Here is a 24455-nt window from a genome sequence, read left to right as displayed (position 1 = left end):
CCCAATCGCCCAATTCAGCACACCCCCATCCCCACCCCACCACAGTTTTCCCCCCTTGGTGTCCATATGTCTGTTCTCTACATCTGTGTCTCAAATTCTGCCCTGCAAACCGGCTCATCTGTACCATTTTTCTAGGCTCCACATACATGCGTTAATATACGATATTTGTTTTTCTCTTTCTGACTTACTGCACTCTGTATGACACTCTCTAGATCCATACACGTCTCAGCAAATGACTCAATTTTGTTCCTTTTATGGTTGAGTAATATTCCATTGTGTATATGTACCACATCTTCTTTAACCATTCATCTGTCGATGGGCATTTAGGTTGCTTCCATGACCTGGCTATTGTAAATAGTGCTGCAATGAACATTGGGGTGCATGTGTCTTTTTGAATTATGGTTTTCTCTGGGTATATACCCAGTAGTGGGATTGCTGGATCATATGGTAAATCTACTTTTAGTTTTTTAAGGAACCTCCATACTGTTCCCCATAGTGGCTGTATCAATTTACATTCCCACCAACAGTGCAAGAGGGTTCCCTTTTCTCCACACCCTCTCCAGCATTTGTTGTTTGCAGATTTTCTGATGATGCCCATTCTAACTGGTGTGAGGTGATACCTTATGGTAGTTTCGATTTGCATTTCTCTAATAATTAGTGATGTTGAGCATCTGTTCATGTGCTTCTTGGCCATCTGTATGTCTTCTTTGGAGAAATGTCTATTTAGGTCTTCTGCCCATTTTTGGATTGGGTTATTTGTTTCTTTAATATTGAGCTGAATGAGCTGTTTATATATTTTGGAGGTTAATCTTTTGTCCTTTGATTCGTTTGCAAATATTTTCTCCCATTCTGAGGGTTGTCTTTTCGTCTTGTTTATGGTTTCCTTTGCTATACAAAAGCTTTGAAATTTCATTAGGTCTCATTTGTTTATTTTTCTTTTTCTTTCCATTACTCTAGGAGGTGGATCAAAAAAGATCTTGCTGTGATTGATGTCAAAGAGTGTTCTTCCTATGTTTTCCTCTAAGAGTTTTATAGTGTCCGGTCTTACATTTAGGTCTCGAATCCATTTTGAGTTTATTTTTGTGTATGGTGTTAGGGAGTGTTCTAATTTCATTCTTTACATGTAGCTGTCCAGTTTTGCCAGCACCACTTATTGAAGAGACTGTCTTTTCTCCATTGTATATCTTTACCTCCTTTGTCATAGATTAGTTGACCATAGCTGCGTGGGTTTATCTCTGGGCTTTCTATCTTGTTCCATTGATTTTTGTTTCTGTTTTTGTGCCACTACCATACTGTCTTGATTACTGTAGCTTTGTAGTATAGTCTGAAGTCAGGGAGTCTGATTCTTCCAGCTCCGTTTTTTTCCCTCAAGACTGCTTTGGCTATTCGGGGTCTTTTTTGCCTCCATACAAATTTTAAGATGATTTGTTCTAGTTCCGTAAAAAATGCCATTGGTAATTTGATAGGGATTGCATTGAATCTGTAGATTGCTTTGGGTAGTATAGTCATTTTCACAATGTTGATTCTTCCAATCCAAGAACATGGTATATCTCTCCATCTGTTGGTATCATCTTTAATTTCTTTCATCAGTGTCTTATAGTTTTCTGCATACAAGTCTTTTGTCTCCCTAGGTAGGTTTATTCCTAGATATTTTATTCTTTTTGTTGCAATGGTAAATGGGAGTCTTTCCATAATTTCTCTTTCAGATTTTTCATCATTGGCGTATAGGAATGCAAGAGATTTCTGTGCATTAATTTTGTATCCTGCAACTTTACTAAATTCATTGATTAGCTCTAGTAGTTTTCTGGTGTCATTTTTAGGATTCTCTATGTATAGTATCATGCCATCTGCAAACAGTGACAGTTTTACTTCTTCTTTTCCAATTTGTATTCCTTTTATTTCTTTCTCTTCTCTGATTGCCATGGCTAGCACTTCCAAAGCTATGTTGAATAATAGTGGTGAGAGTGGACATCCTTGCCTCGTTCCTGATCTTAGAGGAAATGCTTCCAGTTTTTCGCCATTGAGAATGATGTTTGCTGTGGGTTTGTCATATATGGCCTTTATTATGTTGAGGTAGGTTCCCTCTATGTCCACTTTCTGGAGAGCTTTTATCATAAATCGGTGTTGAATTGTGTCAAAAGCTTTTTCTGCATCTATTGAGATGATCATATGGATTTTATTCTTCAATTTGTTAATATGGTGTATCACATTGATTGATTTGCATATATTGAAGAATCCTTGCATCCCTGGGATAAATCCCACTGGATCGTGGTATATGATCCTTTTAATGTGTTGTTGGATTCTGTTTGCCAGTATTTTGTTGAGGATTTTTGCATCTATATTCATCAGTGATATTGGTCTGTAATTTTCTTTTTTTGTAGTATCTTTGTCTGGTTTTGGTATCAGGGTGATGGTGGCCTCATAGAATGAGTTGGGGAGTGTTCCTTCCTCTGCAATTTTTTGGAAGAGTTTGAGAAGGATGGGTGTTAGCTCTTCTCTAAATGTTTGATAGAATTCACCTGTGAAGCCATCTGGTCCTGGACTTCTGTTTGTTGGAAGATTTTTAATCACAGTTTCAATTTCATGACTTGTGATTGGTCTGTTCATATTTTCTGTTTCTTCCTGGTTCAGTCTTGGAAGGTTATACCTTTCTAAGAATTTGTCCATTTCTTCCAGGTTATCCATTTTATTGGCATACAGGTGCTTGTAGTAGTGTCTTAGGATGTTTTGTATTTCTGCGGTGTCTGTTGTAACTTCTCCTTTTTCATTTGTAATTTTATTGATTTGGGTCCTCTCCCTCTTTTTCTTGATGAGTCTGGCTAATGGCTTATCAATTTTGTTTATCTTCTCAAAGAACCAATTTTTAGTTTTATTGATCTTTGCTATTGTTTTCTTTGTTTCTATTTCATTTATTCCTGCTCTGATCTTTATGATTTCTTTCCTTCTGCTAACTTTGGGTTTTGTTTGTTCTTCTTTTTCTAGTTCCTTTAGGTGTAAGTTTAGATTGTTTACTTCAGATTTTTCTTCTTTCTTTAGGTAGGCTTGTATAGGTACAAACTTCCCTCTTAGAACTGCTTTTGCTGGATCCCAAAGGTTTTGGATCATCGTGTTTTCATTGTCATTTGTCTCTAGGTATTTTTTGATTTCCTCCTTGATTTCTTCAGTGATCTCTTGGTTATTTAATAACGTAATGTTTAGCCTCCATGTGTCTGTGTTTTTTACGTTTTTCTTTTCCCTGTAATTGATTTCTAATCTCATAGCGTTGTGGTCAGAAAAGATGCTTGATATGATTTCAAATTTCTTAAATTTACTGAGGCTTGATTTGTGACCCAAGATGTGATCTATCCTGGAGAATGTTCCATGCGCACTTTAGAAGAAAGTGTAATCTGCTGTTTTCGGATGCAATGTCCTATAAATATCAATTAAATCTATCTGGTCCATTGTGTCATTTAAATCTTCTGTTCCCTTATTTATTTTCATTTTGGATGATCTGTCCATTGTTGTAAGTGAGGTGTTAAAGTCCCACACTATTATTGTGCTACTGTTTATTTCCTCTTTTATAGCTGTTAGCAGTTGCCTTATGTATTGAGGTGCTCCTATGTTGGTTGCATATATATATATATAATTGTTATATCTTCTTCTTGGATTGATCCCTTGAACATTATGTAGTGTCCTTCCTTGTCTCTTGTAACATTCTTTATTTTAAAGTCTATTTTATGTGATATGAGTATAGCTACTCCAGCTTTCTTTTGATTTCCATTTGCATGGAATATCTTTTTCCGTCCCCTCACTTTCAGTCTGTATGTGTCCCTAGGTATGAAGTGGGTCCCTTGTAGACAGCATATATATGGGTCTTGTCTTTGTATCCATTCAGCAAGCCTGTGTCTTTTGGTTCGAGCATTTAATCCATTCACGTTTAATGTAATTATTGATATGTATGTTCCTATGACCATTTTCTTATTTGTTTTGGGTTTGTTTTTGTAGGCCCTTTTCTTCTCTTCTGTTTCCCACTTAAAGAAGTTCCTTTAGCATTTGTTGTAGAGCTGGTTGGTGGTGCTGAATTCTCTTAGCTTTTGCTTGTCTGTAAAGCTTTTGATTTCTCCATCAAATCTGAATGAGATCCTTGCTGGGTAGAGTAATCTTGGTTGTAGGTTCTTCCCTTTCATCACTTTAAGTATATCATTCCACTCCCTTCTGGATTGTAGAGTTTCTGCTGAGAAATCAGCTGTTAACCTTATGGGAGTTCCCTTGTATGTTATTTGTCATTATTCCGTTGCTGCTTTCAATAATTTTTCCTTGTCTTTAATTTTTGCCAATTTGATTACTATGTGTCTCGGCGTGTTTCTCCTTGGGTTTATCCTGTATGGGACTCACTGCACTTCCTGGACTTGGGTGGCTATTTCCTTTCCCATGTTAGGGAAGTTTTTGATTATAATTTCTTCAGATATTTTCTCTGGTCCTTTCTCTCTCTCTTCTCCTTCTGGGACCCCTATAATGTGAATGTTGTTGTGCTTAATGTTGTCCCAGAGGTCTCTTAGGCTGTCTTCATTTCTTTTCATTCTTTTTTCTTTAGTCTGTTTCACAACAGTGAATTCCACCTTTCTGTCTTCCAGGTCACTTATCCGTTCTTCTGCCTCAGTTATTCTGCTATTGATTCCTTCTAGTGTAGTTTTCATTTCAGTTATTGTATTATTCATTTCTGTTTGTTCTTTAATTCTTCTAGATCTTTGTTAAACATTTCTTGCATCTTCTCGATCTTTGCCTCCATTCTTATTCTGAGGTCTTGGATCATCTTCACTATCATTATTCTGAATTCTTTTTCTGGAAGGTTGCCTATCTCCACTTCATTTAGTTGTTTTTCTGGGGTTTTATCTTGTTCCTTCATGTGGTATATAGCCCTCTGCCTTTTCATCTTGTCTATATTTCTGTGAATGTGGTTTTTGTTCCACAGGCTGCAGGATTATAGTTTTTCTTGCCTCTGCTGTCTGCCGTCCGGTGGTTGAGGCTATCTAAGAGGCTTGATGGGAGGCTCTGGTGGTGGGTAGAGCTGACTGTTGCTGTGGTGGTCAGAGCTCAGTAAAACTTTAATCCACTTGACTGTTGATGGGTGGACCAGCCCAGTTTTGAAACAAATGCTAAAAGAACTTCTCTAAGTGGAAAAGGAAAGGCCACACTAGAAACTAGAAAATTACAAATAGAAAAGCTCACTGGTAAAGGCAAACATACAGTAAAGGTAGGAAATCTTGTGCACACAAATGTGATATCAAAACCAGCAATTGTGAGGAGAGTACAAATGCAGGATATTGGAAGTGCATTTGAAATTAAAACTAGCAAATTAAAATAATCTTCTTTATGTATAGACTGCTATATCAAAACGTCATGGTAATTGCAAACTGAAAATGTACAATAGAAGCACACACACAAAAAAGAAAAGGGAATCTAAACACAATGCTAAAGTTACTCATCAAATCACAAGAGAAGAGAACAAAAGAGAAAGGGAAGAAAAAACACCTACAAAAACAAATCCAAAACAGTTAACAAAATGGCAATAAGAACATACATATCGACAATTACATTAAACGTAAACGAATTAAATGCTTCAACCAAAAGACATAGACTGGCTGAATGGATACACAAGCAAGACCTGTATATATGCTGTCTACAAGGGACCCACTTCAGACCTAGGAACACATACAGACTGAAAGTGAGGGGATGGAAAAAGATATTCCATGCAAATGGAAATCAAAAGAAAGCTGGAGTACCCACATGCCGTAACTAGAGAGAAGCCTGTGCGCAGCAAGGAACAGCCTGCATTGCAATGAAAGACCTGACTACAATGAAGATCCGACAAAGCCAAAAATTAAAATAATTACATACATACATAAAACCTTAAAAAAAAAAAAAGAATCCTGGAGCAGCAATACTCATGTCAGACAAAATAGACTTTGAAATAAATTCTGTTACAAGAGACAAAGAAGACACTGCATAATGATCAAGGGATAATTCAAAGAAGAAGATATAAAAATTGTAAATATATATGCAGCCAAAATAGGAGCACCTCAGTATATAAGGCAAATACTAACAGCCATAAAAGGAGAAATCAACACTAACACAATAATAGTGGGGGACTTTAACATCCCACTTTCATCAATGGACATATCATCCACACAGAAAATCAATAAGGAAACAAAGACCTTAAAGGACACATTAGACCAGATGGACTTAAATGATATTTATAGAGTATTCCATCCAAAAGCAGCAGAATGCACATTCTTCTCAAGTACACATGGACCTGTCCCCAGGATTGAATAAATGCTATACCACAAAGCAAGCCTCAGTAAATTTAAGAAAATTTAAACCATAGCAAGCATGTTTTCCAACTACAACACTATGAGATTAGAAATCAACTACAAGGGGAAAAAATGCAAAAAATACAAACACCTGGAAGCTAAACAATATGCTACTAAACAAACAAAGGATCACTGAAGAAATCAAAGAGGAAATCAAAAGATACCTAGAAGCAAATGAAAATGAAAGCACAACGATCCAAAACCTATGGGATGCAGCAAAAGCAGTTCTAAGATGGAAGTTTATGGCAATACAATCTTACCTACAGAAACAAGAAAAGTCCCAAATAAGCAACCTAACCTTACACCAAAAGCAACTAGAGAAAGAAGAACAAACAAAACCTAAAGTTACTAGAAGGAAAGAAATCATAAAGTCAGAGCAGAAATAAATGAAATAGAAACAAAGAAAACAATAGAAAAAGTCAATGAACTAAAAGCTGGTTCTTTGAAAGGGTAAACAAAATTGATAAACCTTTACCCAGACTCATCAAGAAAAAGAGGGTAAGGACTCAAATCAATAAAAGTAGACATGAAGAAGGAGAAGTTACAATGGACACCACAGAAATACAAAGGATCATGAGAGACTACAACAAGCAACTATATGCCAATAAAATCGACAACCTGGAAGAAATGGACAAATTCTTAGAAAGGTACAATCTCCCAAGACTGAACCAGGAAGAAATAGAAAATATGAACAGACCAATCACAAGTACTGAAATTGAATCTGTGATTTAAAAATTCCCAACAAACAGAAGTCCAGGACCAGATGGCTTCACAGGCAAATTCTATCAAACATTTAGAGAAAAGCTAACACCTATACTTCTAAAACTATTCCAGAAAACGACAGAGGAAGGAATATTCCCAAACTCATTCTATGAGGCCACCATCACCTGATACCAAAACCAGACAAAGATACAACAAAAAAAGAAAGTTACAGGCCAACATCACTGATGAACATAGACACAAAAATCCTCAACAAAATCCTAGCAATCTAATTCCAACAATACACTAAAAGGATCATACACCATGGTCAAGTGGGATTTATCCCAGGGGTGCAAGGATTTTTCAATATTTGCAAATCAATCGCTGTAGTACATCACATAAACAAATTGAAGAATAAAAACCATATGATCATCTCAATAGATGTAGACAAAGCTTTTGACAAAATTAAACACATATTTATGAGAAAAACTCTCCAGAAAGAGGGTACAGAGGGAACCTACCTCAACATAATAAAGGCCATATATGACAAACCCACAGCAAACGTCATTCATAATGGTGAAAAACTGTAAGCATTTCCTCTAAGATCAGGAACAAGATAAGGGTGTCCACTCTCACCACTATTATTCAACATAGTTTTGGAAGTCCTAGCCACGGCAATCAGAGAAGAAAAAGAAATAAGGGAATCCAAATTGGAAAAGAAGAAGTAAAACTGTCACTGTTTGCAGATGACATGATACTATCCAGAGAAAATCCTAAAGATGCACCAGAAAACTACTAGAGCTAATCAATTAATTTGGTAAAGTTGCATGATACAAAATTAATGCACAGAAATCTCTTGCATTCCTATACACTAACAACAAAAAAATCTGAAAGAGAAATTAAGGAAACACTCTCATTTACCATTGCATCAAAAAGAATAAGATAAGTAGGAATAAACCTACCTAAGGAGACAAAAGACCTGTTCCAAAACTATAAGGCACTGATGAAAGTAATCGAAGATGACACAAACAGATGGAAAGATAAAATATGTTCTTAGATTGGAAGAATCAACATTGTTAAAAATAACTATACTACCCAAAGCAATCTGCAGATTCAATGCAATCTCTATCAAATTACCAATGTCATTTTTCACAGAACAAGAAAAAAAAAATCTTAAAATTTGTATGGAGACACTAAAGACCCCAAATAGACAAAGCAATCTTTAGAAAGAAAAATGGAGCTGGAGGAATCAGCCTCCCTACTTCAGTCTGTACTACAAAGCTATAGTCATCAAAACAGTACAGTACTGGCACAAAAGCAGACATATAGGTCAACAGAACAGAATAGAAAGCCCAGAAATAAACCCACGCACATATGAGCAATTAATCTATGACAAAGGAGGCAAGACTATACAATGGAGGAAAGACAGTCTCTTCAATAAATGGTGCTGGGAAAACTGGACAGCTACATGTAAAAATAAAATAAAATTAGAACCTTCTTTAACACCATACACAAAAATAAACACAAGATGGATTAAAGACATAAATGTAAAACTGGATACTATAAAATTCTTAGAGGAAGACATAGGCAGAATACACTGACATGAATTGCAGCAATATCTTTTCCAATCTGTCTCCTAGAGTAATGGAAATAAAAACAAAAATAAACAATGCGACTGACAAGGGATTAGTCTCCAAAATTTATAAACAGCTCATGCAGCTCAATACCAAAAATAAAAAACAAACAACACGGAAAATGAAGTTTTTTGCACTCTACTTTGAACTTTTTTGTAACTTTGAGATTGTTCCCCAGTGTTTTAAAGTAAAATAATTATGATAACATGAAAAAACATCAACAACAAAAAACCCAATCAAAAAATGGGCAGAAGACCTAAATAGACATTTTCCAAAAAAGACATACAGATGGCTAACAAACACATGAAAAGATGCTCAACATCACTAATTATTAGAGAAATGCAAATCAAAACTACAATGTGATATCACCTCACACCAGTCAGAACGGCCACCATCAAAAAATCTACAAACAATAAATGCTGGAGAGGGTGGGAGTAAAGAGAACCCTCCTACACTGTTGGTGGGAATGTAAATTGGTACAGCCACTCTGGAGAACAGTATAGAGGTTCCTTAAGAAACTAAAAATAGAGCTACCATATGATCCAGCAGTCCCACTCCTGGGCATATATCCAGAGAAAAACATGGTTCAAAAGTATACATGCACCCCAATGTTCATTGCAGCACTGTTTCCAATAGCCAAGACATGGAAGCAACCTTAATATCCATCGACAGAGGAATGGATAATGAAAATGTGGTACATATATACAATGGAATATTACTCAGCTATTAAAAAGAATGAAATCATGCCATTTGCAACAACATGGTTGGACATGGAGATTATCATACTAAGGGAACAGTAACATTGACGAAGTCATAGTGCAGCATAAAGCATAAACACAATGCATAAACAATTTGGAAACAAAGAACAAATTAAAACAATGATTAGTATAACTAGTTGCAATCCAGTTGCAGTAAACCACCAAGTCCACAGGAGAGCCAGCTGGAGCAGCCAAATTCTGGAAGGATCAGGTAGAGAGAGAAAAATAAATAAATGTTTCATCTTTGTTTACAAAGGTATACTTTATCAACTTGTTGTAGGTCATAACATAAGAGGAAAGGTTTTTTTTCTGGAAAACAAAAATTAAAAACCAGTATATTTCCCCAAAAGTCATAAAGTTATAAATTATATTTATCAGTTCATTCAGCTCAGTCTCATGTAATTAATTCCTGTTGATCCTGATGAAGTCATCAGGTTTTCCATTAGAGTTTTGTCATTTGTTACCCAGTTCAGTGGTATTATCTAAAGGCTATCAGAAACTTATACTTGTTTTTTAAAATAGTCCTCTTTATGAGTCTTCTTGAAGATCTTCATTTTGTAAAAGCATCAGTGTAAAATAATGATTGTCTATAAAAGACAAAACTTAAAATAGCATGGTTAAAGATTTTAGTACAAGGCAATTGGCAAGAAACTTGGATGTATCTGTGACACATAACTTTTTTTTTAACATCTTTATTAGAGTATAATTGCTTTACAATGGTGTGTTAGTTTCTGCTTTATAACAGAGTGAATCAGTTATACATATACATATGTCCCCATATCTCTTCCCTCTTGCATCTCCCTCCCTCCCACCCTCCCTCTCCCACCCCTCTAGGTGGTCACAAAGCACCGAGCTGATCTCCTGCTGCTATGCAGCTGCTTCCCACTAGCTATCTATTTTACGTTTGGTAGTGTATATATGTCCATGTCACTCTCTCACTTTGTCCCAGCTTACCCTTCCCCCTCCCCATATCCTCAAGTCCATTCTCTAGTAGGTCTGCATCTTTATTCCTGTCTTGCCCCTAGGTTTTCCTGACCCTTTTTTAATCCTTTCTTTTCTTTTTTTTCTTTAGATTCCATATATATGTGTTAGCATACGGTATTTGTTTTTCTCTTTCTGACTTACTTCACTCTGTATGACAGACTCTAGGTCCATCCACCTCACTACAAATAACTCAGTTTCGTTCCTTTTTATGGCTGAGTAATATTCCATTGTATGTATATTGCCACATCTTCTTTATCCATTCATCTGTTGATGGACACTTAGGTTGCTTCCATGTCCTGGCTATTGTAAATAGAGCTGCAATGAACATTTTGGTACATGACTCTTTTTGAAGTATGGTTTTCTCAGGGTATATGCCCAGTAGTGGGATTGCTGGGTCGTATGGTAGTTCTATTTTTAGTTTTTTAAGGAACCTCCATACTGTTCTCCATAGTGGCTGTATCAATTTACATTCCCACCAACAGTGCAAGAGGTTTCCCTTTTCTCCACACCCTCTCCAGCATTTATTGTTTGTAGATTTTTTGATGATGGCCATTCTGACCGGTGTGAGATGATATCTCATTGTAGTTTTGATTTGCATTTCTCTAATGATTAATGATGTTGAGCATTCTTTCATGTGTCTGTTGGCAATCTGTATATCTTCTTTGGAGAAATGTCTATTTAGGTCTTCTGCCCATTTTTGGATTGGGTTGTTTGATTTTTAAATATCTAGGAATAAACCTACCTAAGGAGACAAAAGACCTGTATGCAGAAAATTATAAGACACTGATGAAAGAAATTAAAGATGATTACAAATAGATGGAGAGATATACCATGTTCTTGGATTGGAAGAATCAACATTGTGAAAAATGACTCTACTACCCAAAGCAATCTACAGATTCAATGCAATCCCTATCAAATTACCACTGGCATTTTTCACAGAACTAGAACAAAAAATTTCACAATTTGTATGGAAACACAAAAGACCCCGAATAGCCAAAGCAATCTTGAGAAAGAAAAATGGAGCTGGAGGAATCAGGCTCCCTGACTTCAGAGTATACTACACAGTTACAGTAATCAAGACAGTATGGTATTGACACAGAAACAGAAATATAGATCAATGGAACAGGATAGAAAGCCCAGAGATAAACCCACGCACATGTCGTCACCTTATCTTTGCTAAAGGAGGCAAGAATATACAGTGGAGAAAAGACAACCTCTTCAATAAGTGGTGCTGGGAAAACTGGACAGCTACATGTAAAAGAATGAAATTAGAAGACTCTTTAACACCATACACAAAAATAAACTCAAAATGGATTAAAGACCTAAATGTAAGGCCAGACACCATCAAACTCTTAGAGGAAAACATAGGCAGAACAGTCTATGACATAAATCACAGCAAGATCCTTTTTGACCCATCTCCTAGAGAAATGGAAATAAAACCAAAAATAAACAAATGGGACCTAGTGAAACTTAAAAGATTTTGCACAGCAAAGGAAACCATAAACAAGACACATAACATTTTAAGATAATAACTAGAATTATGACTGACAACATTACATCAGGGCATATCAGATTTTAGTAATTTCATATAAGTTTTGGAATATTTATATTAATGACATTTATCCATACACTATAACCTAAGGTTCATCTCCAATCACTTGACAATGTTTCTCAAGTAATTTAGAATACCAAATAAACCTAATTGTTTAACATTCCTCTCTGAGGTGTCTCAGGATTCCTTTGAAGCATCCCAGAGTTAGTTGGAGGCTAAAAGAACTTTAGTTAAGGAATTCCCTAGTGGTCCAGTGGTTAAGACTCCACACTTCCACTGCGGGGGGCATGGGTTCAATCCCTGGTTGGGAAACTAAGATCCTGCATGCTTCACAGTAGGGTCAAAAAAAAAACTTTAGTTAGATTTTGATATTTAGGTCACTGTGAAACAATACTTATTCATTTAACCAAAGTCATGAAATGATTTCAAAAAACCAATACAGATCACTTAAGACACAGAAACTCACACAATCTGTTATCAAAAAGGAGCACGCTAAGGAACTTCTCTTAAAGAGAGAGAGAGAAATCAAACTCCAGTCTTGTACTAGTCTACTTAACAACAAAATTCATTTGCTAAATTAACTTCAATCTAAAACCCTGAGGGAAAAAAAGTTTTACCATGGTCAGGGTTAACCCTGGTTAACTAAACCCTGGTTTAGTTAACCAGGGTTAACCCTGACCATGGTAAAACTTTTTTTCCCTCAGGGTTCCTTTCCACAACCTTTCATCACCTTCTGAATCCACATTACTTTGTCCCTTATTTTTCCATCCAAAAACAACCAGCTCTAAGACATTCTTTCTTTTCCCTCAATAAAATGCAATTCCATTCCTCATACCTTCTTTACTGAAAACACACATTGTACTTTCCTACTGTATACTGAAATGCTTCCTCATTATTTCTATTAGCTTTATTTTTATTTATTTTTGGCTGCATTGGGTCTTTGTTGCTGTGTGTGGGCTTTCTCTAGTTGCAGCGAGCAGGGGTTACTCTTCATTGTTGTGTGCGGGCTTCTCATTGTGGTGGCTTCTCTTGTTGTGGAGCATGGGCTCTAGGTGTGCAGGCTTCAGTAGTTGTGGCACATGGACTTTGTTGCTCCGTGGCATGTGGGATCTTCCCAGACCAGGGCTCAAACCCATGTCCCCTGCATTGGCAGAAAGGTTCTTAACCACTGCGCCATGAGGGAAGCCCTCTACTAGCTTCAACTGCATGTTTAAATTAGAATCCTCAACTCTTAAAAGCCTTCATTTCTAGTGAAAACTAAGAAAGAAGCAATTATGAACTGTTAGCATTCTGTAGATTGGTGAACATAAATACCAGTGATAATTTCTAAAAACATTTGTTTTCTTATAGAGAACATCTCAGGGTGGCACCAAACATATACATTGATAGTCCTAAATACCTTTAGTTTCTCTGTTTAGTAACTGATGTCTCAGTATCTTATTTTATTTGGGAATGACCTAGTTATTCAATAAACTTCCATCCCTTATATTAGCACAACTCTAGCACTTTAAGTTACCAAATATCTAGAGAGATCATTTTAACTAGACATTTCTAAAATGTAATTATTTTTAAAGAGTTTACCCAAAGCTCTTATTTCATTTACATTTACTTTAAAGTTTCATCATATCAAGTTATTTTCCTTGCAACAGATATAATAAGTCTTATTTGACTTCTATTAAACCTAAAGACATGTCTACATTAATTACTCAACAAACTAACTTTAATACCAGGTGTCAATTTATATTAAATATTTCCCAGTTAACGTGAACCTGAAAGTCATTTTGGCTGGTTTCTCTTATGTTTAATTTGTAAGTGCTTACTTTTAAATTAAATTGAGCTCTTTATAACTTCAATTTTGATAATACTTTCCAGAGGTAGCGATATCTCATATATATAATGTGTACACAGACATATGAACAGGAAAAACTAAAGATCTCATGGCTTCACTTATAAAAAACTTAGTTATGAATCAGGTATTACAATATAAACTTACTAGTTTACAATGAACAATTGGAATACATTAAAGTTGCTTGCTCAGATGACTAAGGTTCTATAATTTGTAAATCTTGGCAGATGGAGCATTCAGAGTGGTTTGAATTTTAAAATGGCCACTCTGTCATTTTTTTCCCTTGGTTTCAGGTTCTGCCGAATTGAGCTAATTAAGCTCAGCCTCAGGTCCTGTGGCCTGTATTTACATTTCTGTTTTGTAGAGATTTGCAAGAGAAAGACAGTTGCTTTTAGTTCCCCCAAAGAACTGGTCTGTCATCTAAATGATGTTAAAAGATTGATTTGCCCACTATATATTATATCAGTGAGAAGATGTCTAACTAAACTGAAATTTATGAGTTCTATGTTCTAGAACTTTAAAGTTTAATTTATCATGCATTCAAACTCTTGTATACGGCATTCAGCAAAGACCTTTATGAGTTTACAAGTTAAACCTGGAGCAAAATCACTGTTTTTATTCTTCTTAACCCCTGAATGTTAGTTCCCAGTTTTTATTAATTGTATGGCTTAGGTAACCCTAATGGTTTCCTTTAGAATGTAATTTAATTCATATTTCCTGAGGGGCAGATCTATATGCCTTGTCTTATAATACCATGCAGAGGAAGTATTCCCCCATGAAACATGTCTATCTTGCAATATAATTAAACAAGAGAGATGTAACCATCTTATATAAAGCCCACTGATATATATATATGTATGAATTTTTATATACTTTATCTCAATCCGATCTACTTTTATACCTTTAACTTTAACCTTCATTAGGATCCAATCAACAAGTTTTGATCTTACAGGAGGAGTTCTAGAAGTTTTTCTTTCTTTTTATTCCTTGTCCAATTTACCTATTTTTATATAAAAGGTTCAGGGATCCCCAGAGGGGGTTTGAGCCAAGGAACTCAGGCCCTTGGCCTAACTATTGCCCCAAGTAATAGCTGGTCAGGTATCTCATTGTAAAATTTTTTCCAGCCCCTTAAATATATAGTTTTAAAAACTGGAGTAAATAGAGTGAACTTGTTTGACTTTTAGTATTGGGGACCAGTAGGGGGTCCCTTCTGGCCCATTTAACCTTAGGTAGTGTAATATCAAAACATTGTGTTTTAATCTCATACATGTCCATTTTATTTATTCCATTTTAAATAACCATCTGAAGATTTCTTTATTTATTTGAGATAAGTCCTTTTAAAAATTTTTATCTTGTTGGGAAAAGTATCTAGACTTTCCTTACAGGTTTTTTTTTTTTTTCCTATTAACATTAATTACTCTAATGTTTTTATTAGCATCCATAAGACCCATTGAGGGGAAACAAAGACAACAAATAAAGCTTCCCAAACTGGTTTTTCTTGCTTGTTTTAATCTAAAGGTATTCTTAGGTTAACCGTTAGATATACTTCTTTTTTCCACATTTAATTTGATTTTTTAAAAATATAGGTACCAATAAAACAGCTGTTTATAATAAGAGCTCTCTAAAAATTTACCTGTTTAGAAGTTTCTCCAATTTAAAGGCTCCATCCGTCATTTGGCCATTAATGAAATATATATTAATAGTGATTCAAACCAATAAGATGCAAAAGTCTTTCCCATAAGAGGATGGGAGAGAATGCCTCCTTAATAAGAAAGTTTACTCCCAAAAATAGTATGGCAGAGATCAAGTTTTCAAAACACATACACACACAAACAGAACACCCTAAGAAGATCATCAGGTAGAACATTTACATCTCAAAGACACAGAAAGAGAAATGAAAGTTCCCCCTTGAAGGCCTTCGTTTAAAGTCAGAATTTTGAAAAGAAATTTTTATCAAGCCAGCTTATTAAACTTGATTTAATTTAACTTAACTGTGTATGCAATAAAAGAGGCCCCTCATTTTTAGAGTGAGATTTCCTTTAATTCCCAACTAAGTAAGTACTTGTAAGTTTAAGTTTTGTCCATACATAAACCTGACTGGGGTGTTAGTTGGAGGCTGGCAACCTGTTCTTTCTTTTTCTTTTTCTTTGAAAACTTTTATACCCCATTCAGAGGTTGGTTTGTTGAATTACCATCACTAGTATAGCCAATTCAAGGAAAAACAACAGGCCAGTCTTCCCCCTAATTACCCAGTTCAACACTAATCAGCCTTTAACTGAGCAAAGACTTCCCCGTCTTTCAACTGAGGATAAACCACTCAGTGTCTAAACTGAGTAAGACCTTCCCAGTGCCTTTCACTGAGGATAACCCACTCAGTGTCTAAACTAAGCAAAAATCTTCTCATTGTCTCTTACACTGAGGATAAACCAGGTACCTCTTCTTGACACTAAGTTTCAAGGAAGACCTACTCCTCCAGAGAGGAGTTTAACATAACTGAATAAAACTTAAGATCATCCACGTAGGAGATCTAGTTGATCCTAGAACCAGGAGAGACTCGCACAAATTCATGGAAGAAAGTGGATGGGCCCAAGAGGCCTCTGCTGGTACCAAGGCTCTGGATCCTCATAGAGTTCAGGCAAAGGAGAGAAGTCTGCTCTGGTCCCTTCATGGTTGCCATAACACCATAACTGTCAACTGAAAAAAAAAAGCACAACCTAAAAGTTGAAAGTTATGTTTTATTTAGCAGACATTCTTAGGACTTCAAGCCCTGAAGAGAGCCTCTCAGATAAATGCTGAGAAAACTGTTCTGAAGAGGAAGGGGGGAGGCCAGAATATATAGGAGTTTTTGCAACAATACCACATAGTCAGAACAAAAGGCTACTGTTGATAAAAACAAAACTAGATATCTCAAGTTAAAGAATTTATTGCTTTTCTCTGTATGGGAAGATGCAAGAGTCTAGGCTCACTGAAATCATTCCCTTGATATGCACCTCAGCTATCTGGGGCCAGTATCCTGAGTTTTCTCATCCTAAGTTTCCTCAGGCTGCACCATCAGGGGTGGCTGCAGTCTGATGGCTGCAAGATGGTGGGCATTCCTTGTTGCCATCCTGAACTCCCTCAGAGCCCACTGTTTTGGGTGGCTGCAATTGCTGCAACATCCTTTGTTTACTGATATGGCAGGCAATATTTCATTTATCATTTTCATTAGATGAGATTAAGAATATTAATGATTTGTTATCAAAAATTTAGCATTGTCATTTCTTGTTTTCACTGCATAATAGAATTCCTTGTAACAAGTGACCCACTTTTGTTGAAAAGATGTTTCCATACCCCATTTCTGGTCATAACTGCAATGCTACGTGAGAAGAACAGTTCTGCTTAGAAGCCACTTACAGTCTGTAACTCAGACAGTTTTACTTCCTCAGAAACTTCACAGAATCAATAAGCAGCTTATCTAAGAATGACATTTAGTGATCTGCATATGAAATTGTGACCAGGATTGATTGCAGCATCAGGAAGAAGTTTCCCTGCCTCTGCAGAGTTAGGCAATGCAAAGGGTGTGGAGGGGCTAGTGTCTTGGGCCTCCAACTCAACAGGTTTCTCTGGGTCCCAGTTCTGTAAGCTTCACCAGTATCTAAGGTAACAAAGGCTGTAACAGAGGACAATTTGATACAGTCTAAAATATATTTGGAGTTGGTTTTGTTTCCCTAGTAATCAGGCTCATTATCCAGAATTGTGGGCTTACCATCTAGCTAACATTTGTGGATGGTTACATTGTATTTCCTAGCCACTCTCAGAAGAAGTCAAGGCAACCAAGACTTCTGTGGAAAAGGAGGGGGACTCTACCAAGACTCTGTCTTGTCTTAAGATTTTATGAATGAAAGGAAAGTTTTTCTCCTTTTATCAGGCCTTGTGGAGACCCTTGGAAAGTCTGGACTCCTGAGGAGGAACATGTGGTCGAAGATCTCCTTTAAAGGGAGATTCTGGGTCTAGTATGAAGAATATATAAAGAACTCTTACAGGATAGAACAGTGACTGCCAGGGTCAAGGGGTGTGGGAAATGGGGAGGGTTTGTCAAAATGCATAAACTTCCATTTATAAGATGAGTAAATTCTGGTGATGTAATATAAAGCATGATGATACAGTTAATAATACCACTTTATATACATGAAGTTGCTAATAGAGTAAATTTTAAATGCTCTCACCAAAAAAAGGTAATTATGTGAGGTGATGCAGATGTTATCTAATCCAGCAAAATGGCAATTATTTTGCAGTATATACATGCATCAAATCATCACCTTAAATTTACACAATATATATGTCAATTCTGGAAAAATCATTTTTTAAGAATTAAAAAAAGAAAACTTTTACAACTCAACAACAAAAAGACAAGCAACTTAATCAAAATATGGGCCAAGGACTTGAATAGACATTTCTCCAAAGAAGATTACAGCCAATAAACACTAAAAGATGTTCGACATCATTAGTTGTAGGGAAACTCAAGTCAAAACCACAAAGAGTTACCACCTCACACCCAAGATGATAACTATGACAAGATAAAGCAAAAATAGAAAATAAGTGTTGGCAAGGATGTGGAGAAGTTGAAACCCTCCTACATTGCTGGTGGAAATGTAAAAATGGTCTCATCACTGGGGAAAACAGTTTGAGAGTTTCTCAAAAAGTTACACATAGAATTATGATGCAGCAATTGAACTCCTAGGTATAAAATCAAAAGAATTGAAAAGTGTTCCAACAATTTGTACACAAATATTCATAGAAGCATTATTCATAACAGTCAAAAGGTAGAAACAAAAGAAAAAAAAAAGGTAGAAACAACCCAAATGCCCATCAAATGATGAACAGATAAATAAATGTAGGGTATACATACAATTCAATATTATTCAGTTAAAAAAAGAAGAAAATTCTGCAATATGCTACAGCACAGATGAATCTTGAGGATATTAGGCTAAGTGAAATAAACCAGTCACACAAAAAAAATACTGTATGATTCCACTTACATGAGGTTCCTAGAGTAGTCAAATTGATAGAGACAGAAAGTAGAATGGTGGTTGTCAGGGACTGAGGTGAGGGAGAAGTAAGGAGTTATTGTTTAGTGGATTCAGAGTTTCAGTTTCATCTTTCATTGGGAAGATGAAAAAGTCCTGGAGATGGATGGTGGTGATGGTTGTACAGAAATGCTAAAATACTTAATGGTGCAGAACTGTAAACATAGTTAAAATGATAAAATTTTATTTCATGTATATTTATCACAATTTAAAAAAAAGAAACGAAGTGTGCTACATACTACAATGTTGATGAACCTCGAAAATGTTATGACAAATGAAAGAAGTCAATCACAAAAGGTCATATGTTGCATAATTCCATTTATATGCAATATCAAGTAGGGATATCCACAGAAACAGAAAGCAGATTTGTGATTGCCAGAAGCTGGGGAGGAGGGATTAGGGAGTGACTGCTTGATGGATATGGGGGTCTCCTCTGGTGTGATAAAAAAGGTTTTTGAAATAGATAGAGGTGATGGTTGCACAACCTTGTGAATGTTCTAAATGCCACTGAACTGTATGCTTTAAAATGGTTAATTTATGTTACGTGAATTTCACCTCAATTTTTTTTAAATGCAGGTAAGGCACCTTCAGCGTTAGCAAAGGCCTGTAGACCAGTGTGCAGATCATGAAAAAGAGGGAAAAAAAGAGACTTTCAATGCAATGCAAGTGATGCAGGTGTACAGGCTAGGAGCTTGACCTGCCAGCCTCCCTTAATAGCACAGTTATTGACCATGTCATCCTTATCCAAAACCCTGGTTTTATTTTGTTATTTTCTTGTCATAAGTACCAGTGTTATCCGCAAGCCTATACTAATGTTTTCTTAAATATTGCAACCAATATCTTACCTTCAGAACCAAAATCCTTAGAAAACCACAGCAAGGAACTGTGTGTTGCAAACAGCATCAGACTGGGGAATAGGGAGCAAGAAGTGATATGCAGCAAATGGAGCAAGAGTTGAGAGCAAGAATGCAGAGCAAAAGAGAGCTTAGGCAACCTTCAGGAAAGACCTGTGGGACAAGCACAATTTCAGGGCCTGATAAAGGGCTAGACTTCCAGCATTCACTCAAGGGGGCTAAACTCTTGTTATATAGAAATTAAAGACTAGAGAAGCTGAGGTCATCTGGTTTATACTGAAAAACACATATACAGAAGTTTTCCTGTGAAGTGGAATTCTGGAAAAGATCATGGCCCAAAACATAATGCATGCTCGCAGGCACAGCACCTGCCAATCCTGAAACAATGTCAATTCTCTGTCTAGGCAAGGACTCTCCCATAACACCCAGAGAAGGGAATTCACATAAAGGTCAGACCAACTTCTCCAAATCTGGCTTAACCATCCTTGCCTATTGATGGCACTTGTGGGTACAGGGTGAAATCCTAAAAGTTGCAGGGAAAATGGTACAAAAAGTGTCACAACAGGAGTTTCCTGGGAAGGTGGGGGCTTGGTATAAACTGTCATTTGTTCTGGTTGGAGGCAAGTATGGGATGACAGCTTGTCCCAGCACCAGGCACATGAAACTCTCCAGTGCCTGAAGCCAAGCAGGACCCTGTGGGTCCCTCATGGATACAAAAGCCTTTATGTTTCCCCCATTTCTTGTTTGTAGCAAAAGGTCTGTCAGCCTCCTAGACCTTCCCTGAGTTCCAAAGGGCAGATTCAAACAGTTACCAATTAGGGAAGTTTGGGCTTTTTGAGCATGAGCTGCCTGTTCTCTTTGCTTGGCCCTTGAAATAAAACTTTTTCTGCTCCAAACGCCGATGTTTCAGTTTGGTCTCACTCTGAGTGGGGCACACAATCTTGGGTTTGACAACATGCCCAGGACTTCTGATGATGACTCCAAAGTACAGTTGGGGAGACACATGAAACACAGACCCCATGTGGATAGGTCATTAGCTTTGTTCATGGCAGTGTTCCTAGTGCTGAGAACACTATCTGGCACATAGTAGCTGAAAAAAATAATTGTATGTATCTGAATGAGTGAGAGGTAGGGAAGAGGAATTGATCCCAGCTAGAAACTAAAAGACCTCATTTAAAAAAAAACAAAACCAAAAACAAACAAACAAAAAAAACAACCTCCTGTGTAGAAACACTAAAAAGAAAGCTCCTAAGTCAGAAAGAACCCAACTCCATCTCAACCCAAAATGGGGATCATCACTGCAGTTCCTTCACTCAAGTTGTTTTGGATTGCTTTGTATGTAGCACCTCTATTTTAAGATAGAAATCTCTCAAAATTCAGATTGTTTGTTTGTCATTTAAGTCCATAAAAATTCCCCTCACACACAAAAAATATAGGAATCAGAAAAATATGGCTTAAGGAGTTTTACTATGTGTGTCCCCTTCTAGCAGTTTCTAGTATACTCCACAAGGTGCAACAAGAGTTTACTTTAAATGTTGGATAAGTTCCAGCTGTGGGATTGACTGGCCACACACCATGAAGGCGAAAGTGTGATAGAATGTTCTCAGTAGGTACCAAGTGCTATGAGCTTAGTACAACCCCATAGGATTAGCCCTAATTTTCACATGAAGGGGACCTTCAAGGAGGTTGAGAAATTCCTTTTGATAGTACGAAGGAGCTAAGTCCTCTTTGACGTCGAAGGTGAAACTCATGCACCAGACAGTGTGGTGTGTCAGCTTCTAGCATCCAAGGATATGGGATTCTGTGTCATATTCTGCTCCAAAACATCCTCTGCTCCCTTCTCAGCCAAAATATCTACATTTTTATTATTAAACATTGTACATAGAATATTGGTAAATCCATAAGATATCCATGACTACATTTTTGGAAGGTAACTTGACACTGTTAATTAATTATAACTGATAACATAACCTTATACCCAGCCATCCGTTTCAGGCACTCTAAAAATGTATGTGCAGCCTTACTGATTTTGTCCTTCCCCCCATAAAAAAAAACCCCAAAAATAAAAAATGAAAAACAAATTGAAAATAAGTTAATGCCCATCCACAGGAGAAAGATGAGTCAGTCATGGTCTATGCAGACTGTGAGATATGTGGAGGCTCCCAAGAATGGGCTGGGGCCATGTTGGCTGCCCAAGGCTTGCTGTCAAAAGTGTAATGACTTCACCAGGCTTTCAGATAACTTGGTGCTTGCTTCCTTGCTGAGAACATCCTGCTCTGACCTCCAGACTGTCCCTCATGTCCTGCTCACCTTTGTCATATCACAGGATCCCAGTATCCTCATACAGCGCATATCCACAAGCTCTGTTCATGTAGTCTGCTTTGGTCTGTCTCAGCCTCATACCCCATCCATCAAACTTTTCCTCCACAACACTTTAGAATTCAGCCACTCACAATCCCCACTACCACTTCTCATCTGGACTCTGGCAACAGCCTCCTAACTGGTCTGTGTGTCCACTCTGGCCCCTACACTCTATTCACTATACTAGAATTGGAGAAATCATTGCAAAACAAAAATCATTGTGCCGCTCTTGAAACCTTTGATTGCCTCCAGCACATTTGGACATTGACATTGCCTCATGGAGGCTACACCTCTTGGCTTCATCTTTCTCTCTATTGCTCTTAGTTATGATGCTCCAGTCACACTGGCCTTTGCCTCTCAACCACCCTAAACTCATTTCCTTTCTGGGCCTTTTACACAGGCTGTTTCTTCTGTTCTGACTGCTTGTCTCTCAGATCTCCCCATTGCTGCTTCCTCATCATCATTCAGATCTTAACTAAAATGTCTGCGTTTCAGAGAGGATACCTCAAACATCAGGCAAAACCACCCTCACAAATTCTCTACTTTATCTTTTCCATGGTAATTATCAATATCCTTAATGATCTTGTTTGTTTAAATGTTTATTCCCTATCTTTTTGGCACAATATGAATCTTTATAGGCAGGACTCTGGCTTATGATTAGAACAATGCCCAGCTCACAATAGGGAATCAATACATGGAGGAAGAAAAAAAGATAACACACCAAAGTGGTCAAATTGGTCTCCCTGAGCACAGAGTGGGCAGGAGAGATAAGGGGGAGGAAAGGACTGTAAACTAAAAAGAAAAATGTCCATTGTAAGAATGCACACATAGTGATAAATGTTTTTCACATGCATAAAACTGAGCATGTGTGAGTTTGTGTGTGTGTGTGTTATTAAAGAAAAAAAATATTTATGACACTTGTTAAAGATAGTAATGAAGACTTTATTCAAGGGGGCTACTACAATGAGGTTTTATAGTAGGGGAGAGAGATAGGGCTCAACTCAGTATACAACAAGGAAAAGTGGGAATTTATAGCCACAAAGCAGCTCAGTGGATAGAAAATTACTGAGAGGAAACCTCAGTAAGAGGGGATTCTGTCTAAACCAACCTAACAAGATTCCTACTGAAGGCAGGTCAGGGTGATCAGATATAAATCTCAACACCCCTGGAAGAGGTCATACCTAGAACTCCAATATTTGGCATTGTTGTCAACCAGTTAACATCATGCTGAGAGCAAGCAAATCCCTGTATGGACTGTCCATGGGCATGAGTCACAGGGAATAGAGGTGAGGGTGCAGGGATAGGAGGTGAGGGGTGTCAACAGGGAAGGGAAAGAGTACCGAAGACAAAAGTCAACCAGGAAATCTCTGCCCCGCTGCCCAGCTTCAGCCTCCTCCAGTCCTCATGAAGCAAGGTCACCTGGGGTTATAGTTCAAGACAACTCCAGTGCAAGAGCAGGATGTCCCAGAGGCATGACTCTTCACCATGTAGCCCTGTGACTGCCTGGGAGAGCCTTTTATGCAAGCAGAAAAGTACCAGGATAAAGATGTACAAATCTTCCATACATTTTAAGAGAACTTAGAGGTGTATAAAAGACCAACAATTTCAGTATGCCCAGGGTTGCCCTGGTTTTAACACTGAGTGTCCTATGTCTTGGGAAACCCTCAATCCTAGGCAAACCAGGCCAGTTGGTCACCTAATTAGAGGTTGTGAGGTAGAAGATGGGTTTTGCATCACCTTCCCTCCCTGTACACTGATATTATGAGATGCTGTTTAATATACCTGACAATTTCTATAAGAAAGGCAGACACTGAATTAATAGGTTGCTCATATTTGGTAATTAAATGGGACAATATATAATCTGCATGATAACTTTATTTCCATTATACAATGACACCAAATATCACAATGATTTTTCATTTTTGTCTCTACTATTAGATCACTAAGTGATGAAATATTTTTAATACACTCCCATGAAAACATTTGTACAAAGAATTTTATCCTCCACATACTATTTCTAAAAACTTACTATGAAATTCTATGACTGAGAATTTTTTGGACAGGGGAGGTGGGAGACAATATCTTTTGGCTGTTATATTTCTTATACTGCAGTGCCAATGAAACTGTATCACTCTTTGAAAAATTGATAAAATCCCTGATAATTTCTCGATCATTCAATATTTTATTATGTGTAATCTTCCAACACATCAATTTGGTTGACATGTATTCATTAATTGATGTATTGCACATCTGTCCGCTTTGGTGATTTAGATTGCATTTTCCTCTGAGTTTATCCTCTCTGTTTTATGGGTCAGTGGTTCTCAAGTTGGATTAAAAGAAGCCCTAGCTTT

The 24455-nt window shown here is 37.0% G+C and overlaps 1 protein-coding gene across 1 annotated transcript in view; it reads left to right on the top strand.

The window, feature by feature from the left end:
- Positions 1–24455, top strand: part of MFSD14B (major facilitator superfamily domain containing 14B) — a 166647-nt gene that overhangs the window by 37954 nt on the left and 104238 nt on the right. The window lies entirely within an intron of this gene.

This window comes from Balaenoptera physalus, assembly GCF_965194825.1.
Source record: "Balaenoptera physalus genome assembly, chromosome: 7".
Classification (NCBI taxonomy): domain Eukaryota; kingdom Metazoa; phylum Chordata; class Mammalia; order Artiodactyla; family Balaenopteridae; genus Balaenoptera; species Balaenoptera physalus.
This window is presented reverse-complemented; position numbering and strand designations above follow the sequence as displayed.